This window comes from Garra rufa, chromosome 13, assembly GCF_049309525.1.
Source record: "Garra rufa chromosome 13, GarRuf1.0, whole genome shotgun sequence".
Classification (NCBI taxonomy): domain Eukaryota; kingdom Metazoa; phylum Chordata; class Actinopteri; order Cypriniformes; family Cyprinidae; genus Garra; species Garra rufa.
The window spans coordinates 11,512,170-11,522,057 of record NC_133373.1 but is presented as its reverse complement, the minus strand read 5'-3'; the positions used below and the strand labels follow the sequence as shown (position 1 = coordinate 11,522,057).

The 9,888-nt window shown below is 35.3% G+C and overlaps 1 protein-coding gene across 1 annotated transcript in view; it reads right to left on the bottom strand.

Annotated features, from left to right (window-relative positions):
• Nucleotides 1–9,392, bottom strand: part of vamp4 (vesicle-associated membrane protein 4) — a 27,522-nt gene extending 18,130 nt beyond the window's left edge. The window contains exon 1 of the mRNA XM_073816509.1: nucleotides 9,259–9,392. The gene's annotated coding sequence lies outside the window, so the exon portion shown is untranslated. The remainder of the gene's footprint in view (nucleotides 1–9,258) is intronic.
• Between the last annotated feature and the right edge of the window lie 496 nt (nucleotides 9,393–9,888).

Genomic DNA, 9,888 nt, shown 5'->3' with positions numbered 1-9,888 from the left:
ATGTTGAATTTAACATATATTTCATTTTATTTCGTCTAATTATAACTTATATAAATAGTGTTTCATTGACAAGTGAATCATTAACGTAGTTTCATTTGTAAATCGTTTATGGTCACACACAGGCATAAATACAATCATAAAAACAAAACTATTGGCATAATTGTCGTTCACAATATTTGCTAAATATATGGCAAATAACATATAGTCTACACAACGTCATTTAGATAAAGCGATACACAATAAATAAAAAAATATAGCTCTAAGTCACTTATCATTTATTATTATTATTATTATTAGGCTATTATTATTAGGCTATTATTCTATTATTAACTGGTTAGGGCTATATTTTTTCACGCCTGACAATTAGCTACCAATTAAGTTTGACTTTATGATTGCATTTACACCCCTGTGTGACGATAAACGAAAATGTTTTTATTTATAAATGAAACTATAGTCTACGTGAATGATTCATTCCTCAGTGAAACACCATAGTATTATATAGTCTAGTCTATATAGACGAAACAAAATAAAATATATGTTCAATTCAATTAACTTTAAAACTACAGTAAAAATCAGTCATAGCCTAATAGCCGTATATAAACGAAAATTAAAATATATACAATAATAATAGGCTAATCATAATAGAAATTACTACTACTAGCCTACAACTGCTAATAATAATAATACGAAAAAAAGACGATCAGTTAATAGAAGGAATGTCATGTAGGCGTATTCTGTGTGACGATAAATGATTTCCAAATGAAACTACTTGAATAATTCACTCTTCAGTGAAACACTATATTTGTCTATTAATTAGACTAAATAAATTAAGCTACAATAGATGGTAAATTCAACCTTTAAACTGCATTCCAGTGCAAACCCCAGTCATAGAACCTTACAGTATTAGGCTACATTAAAAAAATTAAGTAAAGAGATCGAAATAAAAGGAAAAATAACGAATATAAACGAATAATAAAAAAATATTACGGAAAAAATAGGATCAGTTAATGGACAAGATTGTGGGATGCATAAAATATTTCTTGTAGGGCCATTTTATTTGATGCACTATTTATTCATGATAAACTTTTGAATGCTCTCTACGTCGCGCACAGACAGCATCGCCTATTGTTAATATAATAATTTAATATTGTATTAATTTCTAGAATAATTGATACAATCATTTAACTCAAAATAAAATATTAATAAACCTATCTAATCGGGGGTACTATGGTCACGCAGGTTTGTTTATGTACTTAACTCGTGGCCTCGAGAAATGCATGTCGTTCCCTCATCGTTGCATCTATCGTCTCACGACATAAGGATGTCGTTCCCACGAATTAATATCTCGTGGCCATGACATAATATCAAAGAGTATAGAAGTACTGTAGAAGCACCGGGTTGAGGCGATTTGGACTGGTTCTATTTGTAATTCACTGACCCATTCATAAAAACAGTTCTTCCTTCCAGATTGAATCAGCCGTGTTTCATACCTCCATTGAATAAATGACTTACGACTCACTCATTAAAACAGGAGCATGCTGTCATCTATTGGCAATTTAGTTTCACATTCAAAAGTGTCATTGTATTTTTCTCTGTAATTTCATGTTTCTGTTCTAATTTCTTTTTTATTATTATTATTAATCTCATAATATTATTTATACACTGTAAGTGCAGTGTAAATCTGCAGGAGCTCCGTGTAAAATATGCTATAAAACACCCTGCTTGTTTATTTCAAAGGAAGAGAATTAGATGCAATGTTTATTTTAGCGGCACAAACGGGCACAAATCGAGCACAAACGAATGGCACCTTTTGGCTAGATTTAGACGATATGGGGTGGAGAGTTACCTAACAGTCCCAAACAAGTATTTTCCCCCATTATATTTAAGAAGGGCTCGGAGATACCAGGTTTGTTTTAACGGCACAAACGGGCACAAATCGAGCACAAACGAACGGCACCGGTTTGGAAAGATTTGGACGACATGGGGTGGAGAGTGACGTCACTGCCCCGAATTGTTTTTGTTATTTCTAAGAAATGGAAATATATTTGACGTTCATTTCAACGGCACAAACGGGCACAAATCGAGCACAAACGAATGACACCAGTTTTGTGTGATTTAGAGGAACTGGGGTGGAGAGTGACGTCACAGCCCCGAAAATATTTTGGTTATATCTAGGGAAGGAAAACAGATACAGTGTTTATTTTAACGGCACAAACGGGCACAAATCGAGCACAAACGAACTGCGCCGGTTTGGAGCGATTTGGACAACATGGGGTGGAAAGTGACGTCATACGGTCAAAAAAATAATGTTTAATATCTTAAACAACAAACCAGCACAAACGTTCGTTTTTGCGGCACAAATCAGCACAAACGTAGCACTAACGAATGGCATAGTTTTGGTCATTATTTCTTTTTATGGGGTGCCAACTTCACGGAGGTGTCTGACTAGGCTTGTTAAGTGCATATCTACTGAGCCTCATAATAAACACATTATGTTATCATTACTAACTTATTACTAATTTAATATTCAGCGCACAGGCATTAAGTGAGAAGGGCAAATCCTTAGGAAAAAAGAAAACAGGCAAATATCGCGGTTGCTGCGGTTGTTGCATTCCTCTGCGGTTATGCACGTCAATAGCGCGGTATTGCGATATTGCGGTTATCGCGACAGCCCTATCTACAAGTTGGAAAGTTTGAGTTAGTCTGATAGAATTTGAGTATAAACACAACAAGGCAGAAAAAGTGAAGTAGTGAGATCAGTTTTGTTGAGAGCATTTATAACGTTGCCCCACTGCCTGTAGTTTCATTTGGAACTCTAGTTATTTTTTTGTTATTTTTTCCCCATTCAACATTACAGTGTAACTGTAATTTATTAGACTTAAAAAAAACAACTTCTATTTTGCGTGAACTTAAAACAATCTTCACATAAACCCATTATAATGTCATATGTCCTTATATAGCATTACATAATGTCATATTTACCTGTGCCCTTCAGCAAGTAAGAAGCAAACAAAAATTGAATACGTTATCAAACACTAAATTCTAAATCAAACATAGAATAACAAAAGTTACTGATTTCCTTTTTTTCTTTGATTAATAAACATCACAGCAGCTGGGTTATAGGTTATTTGGCTGCTATTACTTTAAGACCTACCACTGCTGAGCGTGACGCAGATCTAACACGAACATTCAACACAGACCATTTCAGGCATTTCACTAAAACCCATTCAAAAATACATTGACTTGAACCAGGCCTCATTTCCAGGTTTTAAGAATCATATGATCTCCCAGCCCAATCTGAGCCATGGCATTCTAGAATGCATCTGACTAATGCACATCACAATGAGACATAATACACTGATGCAGTGTTGTCACACTACTATGATTAGTAAACTCTAGCTTGTTACCAGAAAAGCTACATGATTATAACAGGCAAGTTACTGTCACACTAATGAAAAATGTTATTAGGTTGTAGTTAAATGTTGCATTTTTGCTAGTTTTACTTAATCACTCCATAACACTCAGCACAGTGAAAAGGGTATTCCTATAAATAATAAATGACTTGAATCTCAAATACATGCACCGCGATTTTAAAACAAATGCATTTGTGAGATCTTGCTATTCTTAAACAATATGATCTATTCTGCTCTTTAACATGCAAAACAAAACTTCCTTCGTCCACACGCAGGACAACTCGGCTCGCTTAACCCAATCTCCATGTTTAGTACCATTGAGTCCACTGTCCTCTCTGAGACTGCTCTCTGCTTCTCTTGCTGGAAGAGCTGTCGGAAAACGGCTTCTCCTTTATCCAGGAGCACGGCAGAGCTTTTCCAGAAAGCAGGAGAGGGGGGAAAGAGGGGCTGGGGACAGGGAACGAGAGGGAGGGAAGAGGACACATGGGGTTTGAGAGAAAGAGCATGAAAAGGTAAGCAAACGATCCCAAGACAGAGACCACTCAGATATATTTACTTTTAAATTTAAGTTAATTTCTGTTTAGGAGCAATTAACTAGGCCTAAAAGTGTTAAATGTTAGCCATAGCAATAGTGTCTAAAAAAAGTCACCCAAAATGTAATTTAGTCAACCTCACTTTGCTCGAAACTCTTGCAGTGCCTGTAATTCTTACTTATTAAATTTCACTTGCACTTCCCGAAATCTAAACGTGGTGTGTCTCAGTCAGGGACACTCGAGAAACAGTGGTATTATGTAACTGATGGTGTGATGTTTGATTGTTAGAATAGTGTGACGCATCATGCACCCCTGGGGAAATTTTCAGCGAATACTGGCTTGAATTAGGGTTGTGCCGATAGACGATAGTATCGTGTATCGACGATAGTCAGAGATATCGCCTGTTGCTGATGCCTTTGACGATAGTTAGACGATTATTATTATTATCCGTCAACAAAGAACTTAACTTTAGCAATGCAGCACAGAGAGTCTGTTCTAGGATGCTTCAGAAACTTGCCGCGGTATAAACACACGCATAGAGAGGCCACAGCGCCTTAACACACCGCGTGCAGTGAGAATGGGAGATTTTCATCATACAGTACGGTGGTAGATTCACTGATTCTAAAGGGAGTGTTATATTATATTTGCATTGCAGTCATTAGGATAACAGAGGTAGTAAAACCTGGTTCAGGCTGAATTAATTACGATGTATCATAATCAGTCTGTATATAGTAAACATAAACATTCATCTCAGTAACGTCTATAGGCGTTAATTAGAATTACGATGCGATCAGATGGCGCTAAATATACGCACGTGAATTACACGCGCATCACTTCTCCGCATTCAATATGAACTGAACTACAACATCACCCTCATGATAACGGTCAGACATACAGCGGTAACATTATAGCAATATGACGGGTAAAGAAAGATTCATTCATTTACATTCTGGCACGCACATTTACAACTCACTCACTGACGATTGCAGAGAATGAAACCGAAAGTAACTTGAACAACTCCGGCAGATCTACAGTGAGAGCTCTGTACACGCACAACTTAATCATATGCCAAAAGAAAGTCTACCTTTACAAAACGAATAAGGAATTTAGTCCATAGATAATTAATTAAATTAGCACGATAGTATCGTGTATCGGCGATCTCTCAGGCTGACGATAGGGCGATATGAAAATTGAGCATATCGCCCAACACTAGCTTGAATTTCAGTGTTTCTCACACAACAACATTGCGCAGCTTCAGAAGATTTGAAATATAGTGTATAAATCATATGCACCACTTTTATGATGTTTTTTCTGTCCTACAAAAGTGGTCAATATGACCTACTGTTGTATAGAAATGACCTGCAAGAAGATTTCTCAAAATATCTTCTGTACTGAAAATGACGACAATTTATTAAATATTAAATAAAATATATTATAATATAAAATTATTTTAAATATAATATCTATTGTAATTGTTCAAACATTAAGAATGTTGTGTACACAAAATTCATATAAAAATTTTTAATTAAGTGATTTTAGTGTTCTTTCATATGGATTTATTGGCCTTAGCCTTAAATGTCATGTGGTGCGACCATGATTTATTTTAAAATGAATTATTTTTCTTAACAGTTTTTAAGATGTTCTCAGTAATTAAAGTATTTAGAAACAAAGTATTTCCATTTCTTTTGAGTTTTTGTAAAAAATGATCTCATATTTTTGTTCTACAATTTCAAAGTTGCCTTTTTAAATGTAGTTAGCAGACTTTTTTCCTGTAAACTGCATAAAACTGATACATTTTTTTTAAATACCATTCACTTAAGCAAACTGTAGCAGTGATTCATATTTCCGTCCCAGCAGTCAGATATTTTATTTTTAATTTAATACAGTTATTGCTATTATTGGACCTTATATCATTAAAAATCTATTTAAAGAGGCATGTGTGAAAAATGCAACACCTGTCAATAACTATAGTCATTTTTTAGCCCCACTTTGCCCAATCTTGGCTGCTCAATTGACCCTTCGCCGGGATTTTGATTAACAGGTGATCTGACTAATCTTAACGCCTAATCCATAATTTCTGTCTGCCTTGGTTTGTTGACTGCAGGGTCAGAATGTCTATGGCGAGCATTTACTTTACTTTGCTTGGCAGTGGAATCTGGTAAAATAGATTATTAATAAATAACAAATATCTAATAAATGCATTATTACCAAACTCAAATTACATGCTCTAAATTAATTGTTTTTGCATTTTTAAGATTAAACATAAACTGTCTGAAGTGACCCAAACTGCATAAAAATGTATTGTATATTATACTAAAATAAAGTATTTTATGTTTATAAACCATCAGTTGAATATAAAAGCACAAAAACTGGGACATATATCGATAATGGAAAACACTTGGTCGCACCACATGATATTTGGTTGCGCCACATTTAATTTTCAAATTTAGTCCAAATTTACAAGCACAGAATTGGCCGCCTAAACAAAACAAGTTAGCTTCCAACATTTTATAATAAAAATATATACTTAAGTTATGGCCGGATGGTCGCACCACATGATATTTTGACACTTTTAAGTAACAGAAAAATTACAAATAAACTAATGTTTTTTGAAAAGTTAAAGTGAGTACATACATGAGAGAGGCACAGCTTATATATTGCATCTTTTTTATGCATTTAAAGCAATTTTTAACTGAAATAATGCAATCGGACAGACAATTTAGGCGTCACGACATCAGAGGTCGTGTTAACCGAAAATTGTCCGTCATTGACGGATTTTTTTTAATCAGTGACTGAAAATCTAAAGGCTGTCCGTCATTTTGACAGATTGCACTGCGGGTGAAATGTTGTAAATTGTAACTGTAATTCCCACCCCTGTCCAGTTGGTGGCAGCAGAGCACTAGATACAGAACAAAAACGAAACTGTCACGACGAATCTTTTGCTATGCATTTGATACGCACATGCGAGCACCCAGTATAAACTAAGGCGATCTATCACGCCACATTAAAGAGCGCCAAAACGGTATTTATTGCTTGAATTTCCTGATGAAATAGACAGAATTTGAAATCTGAGACTTTTTCATATTGAAAGTAAGAAAGCACAGAGCTTATTGAGCTTATGATTTATTAGTTATGCGCACTACTGTTAATTCGTGAACTGAAAACAGCAAAATCCACTGAGATTCATCTGTTCTCTTCCTAAATAAGTGCTTAAACCTATACAGTATGCTCGCCCTGTAGGTTCATGATTAAAAATGAAAATGTGAACAAAAATAAAAGCAATTAAATGTGTTACTATAATTAAAATATGAAAATTAAAATGACGGGTAATAATAGATTATGACCGAATTTTTACGACCCTGTCCATCAAAATGACGGACAATGTTGAAGTCTAACGCAACCTCTGCACGACACTGACCCATATCTAAAAATATTTCAAGATATTGTAAGATATTGGGAGGTGCATGTGAAATTTGAAAAAAATTACTATGAATAAATATAGTTATACAGTCAGTTCACCCAAAAAGCAACACACATTGGTACTCTCGTGAACATGCTTCAAAGACCAACAGGGAAGAAGAAAAAATTGTTGAATAAAGTTGTTATTTTTGTTTTCTTTGCACAAAAAAGTATTCTCATAGCATGGACTGTTTTAATCGGTCCCACTTTACATTAGGTGGCCTTAACTATTATGTACTTACATTAAAATTAATCATTTGGTACAATGCACAATGTGTACATACATGTTTTTACATTGTACTTATATATTTTTAAAAACCTTTATGTAATTATTACATTTGTAATTAATTTCTGTAATTACCACTGTTGATCCATCCCTTACACCCTAACCTACAACTACCCATTCCACCAAACCCAGTGCCTAACCTTACCCAAATCCCACCTTAGAAGCAAAAGTGTTTTGAAATGCAATATGACCACATTAAGTACATTGTACTTATTTTCTGATGTAAGTACATAATAGTTAAGGCCACCTAATATAAAGTGTGATCTTTCAATCTCCTTACTACCTCTCTAGGCCTCTAACGTGGTAGTTATGTTGCCGTCTATGTGTTTTGATGATAAACAAACGTCTTGTGTGTTTGGAACGACATAAGGATTTGCACTTAATGACAAAACTTTCATTTTCGGGTGAACTATCCCTTTAAGTAGCATGGAAATTATCAGAAATAAAAAAGTACAATAGTGAAGTGGAGAAATGGCTGGAAGGATGGATCGATGAAAGGATGAGAGATGAATGAGAGATGGGCGAGTAGGGTGAACAAATGGGAGCCCATTTTCAGGTGTATTAAACAAATTGGGGACTGGGATGTGATAGTAAAGAAAATTGCAAGCAGAAATCTGGCCCTGCTGTTTTCAAAACAAACCACCAAACCCACAATGAGCATTCTTGACAGCAGAATGTTTACAGACTTCAAAAGTGAACACCACTGATTGAACTCTCACATGCGTCATGCTGTTACGGAACGGCTTTATAATGGACAACTCACAAACAACACTAACAAGTTAAGCATCATTCCAGTGTGCGATTTAGAAACAGAGGTCAAGGAACGGCTAAAAGAAACACCGAGATCACTAACATACGACAGGACCTGCATCATTCAGAAAACAAGACTGCCTTGACTTCTATCAACAACTGTGGATTAATCAGAAACTGTTTGAATAAGTGAGTCTAAACCAATGACACTAACATAATCACTAAGCAGACAAAAAACAATGAAACTGAAACTGATAGACTCAACAGTTACTCACCCGTGAACAATATGAGAGAAAAACAACATAATTACTTCATTTATTCATTCGTTCGTTTTACAACACATACAGGATTCAACCAAGTGTAACGTTAGTAGATTGTGCTACAACGTATAACTGGGATTCAGAATAACGACCATTATCAATTTTATTAAAACAAACAACTCTTTTACTCTAGTTTTCGTGGAAGCGTTTAACTGACCGCATATTACCGATCATTTCTAATAAAACAGCTGATGTTCCTCCTGTCCAGCACCTGCTACACAGAGCTTCATGCTAATCAACACAACCATATAAACATTCTGATTCTAAAAGATCGAAGCAAATGATAAGACATGGTTTTGGGGAAAACAATAAGCATGAAAGTTTCAGTGTTTACATGAGGATTTGTGAAGTAATGGCAACGCTGAAGTGAAAACAGATGGAATGACAGCTAGCATGTTGGCTAACACCTCTGGCTACATCACTGACCGCTAACGTTACACAGACACACAAGCACACGCATATATGGGCCTCAAAAGCCACATCTCCGGCCAGTCTACCTCAGAGGTCCTGCTTTTGCCGATTCTCGTTTGGAAGAACCAACCGCGTTCGTGTGTTTATAGTCCCGCTGACTCTGTCTCAATCCGATCCTGGCGAGTCCTGAATGATGTCTCTGCGTTGGCTCTAAAGCGGAAGTCAGAACAGCTGGACTGATAGTTTCCTGCAGACACATCACCATTAGCGTCATCACCATCTTCTTGTAATAGAATATTAAAACATTATCTAGTAAAAAAAGATTATTCAAGTAAACAAAATAAGATGAAAAATCATTATCGATTACATCTAAAAACTACCAAATTTTTCATTGAATTAAATCTTTTTAATTAAATTGTATGGGTCTCATCCGCATCCAGCTATTTTTATCTGTATAAAACAGCTCGTTTTGCTGCTTGATATTGCAGTTTGGAGTGTCTTATCATGTTATTTTAATGCATTATCTTAATTATGAATACACTGGTTTGTAGTGCAAACAGTTTTACCGTTTACTGCATGTTGTTATTCTTTTCAGTTATTTGCAAATAAAGGGTTGCACGTACCTCACGATTTTAGTTACTCAGATGCGGATTCATATTGGAGATACTCAGATGTAAACAACAGCATTGATTGCATCCCTTGTGAAAAAAACAGCC